This window comes from Apium graveolens, chromosome 7 (genome assembly GCF_009905375.1).
Source record: "Apium graveolens cultivar Ventura chromosome 7, ASM990537v1, whole genome shotgun sequence".
In the NCBI taxonomy this organism is placed as follows: domain Eukaryota; kingdom Viridiplantae; phylum Streptophyta; class Magnoliopsida; order Apiales; family Apiaceae; genus Apium; species Apium graveolens.
The window spans coordinates 248,580,129-248,581,038 of NC_133653.1; the positions used below are offsets into that span (position 1 = coordinate 248,580,129).

The window sequence follows — 910 nt, forward strand, 5'->3', positions numbered from 1 at the left end:
GCATCAACTTCCAGAATACCTGCTACCTTGCCTGACGTCATCCTCTGAGTTGGGTTTTGATGCTCATTTTCAGCCATTGTCTCTATAAGATTATACGCCTCAGTATAGCTTTTAGCCCATAAGGCGCCTCCAGCTGCTGCGTCGAGCATGGGCCGAGATTGGGTCCCCAAACCATTATAAAAACCAGTGATTTTCCAATCCGGCATTCCATGTTGTGGACATTTTCTCAACATTTCCTTGTAGCGTTCCCAAGCCTCGCACATAGATTCTGTAGGTTGCTGCGCAAACTGAGTAAGAGCACTCCTCATAGTAGCAGTCTTTGCCATTGGATAAAACTTCACCAGAAACTTTTGCGCAAGATCTTGCCACGTAGTGATGGACCCGGCTGGTTCAGAATGTAACCAGTCTTTAGCCTTATCCCTCAGTGAGAATGGGAAAAGCCTCAACTTGATAGCCTCATCAGTCACGCCATTATACTTAAAAGTGCTGCAGATCTCGACAAAATTCCTTATGTGCATGTTGGGGTCTTCAGTTGCCGCTCCTCCAAAAGAAACAGAATTCTGCACCATCTGAATAGTGCCCGGCTTGATTTCAAAGGTGTTAGCTTGAATAGCCGGATGAAGGATGCTTGACTGAATGTCATCAATTTTAGGCCGAGAAAAATCCATAAGCTGGATCAGCTTGAACAATACGATCTCCCATGTTTACTGGTTCTTTCTGCTCAGTTCCTGAATCCGAATCCTTAAAATCTAACTTCTCCGGAGTATCAAGAACTTCGTCTTTCTCTTCAGCTGTATCTGAGGTCCTCTTGCGAGCACGAGAACGAGTTTACATAAACGCTTGCTAAAGTACCTGAAACACAACCGAAAAGAGTAAGTAACTACTATGTCCTAATCACTGAGTCCTAATG

General features: G+C 44.5%; 1 non-coding gene across 1 annotated transcript; it reads left to right on the forward strand.

Moving 5' to 3' along the window:
• The first annotated feature begins 204 nt into the window (after positions 1-204).
• LOC141675524 (small nucleolar RNA R71) lies at positions 205-311 on the forward strand. The gene has a single exon (XR_012556172.1). It is a non-coding gene; the product is annotated as a small nucleolar RNA R71 (small nucleolar RNA).
• The last annotated feature ends 599 nt before the right edge of the window (positions 312-910 follow it).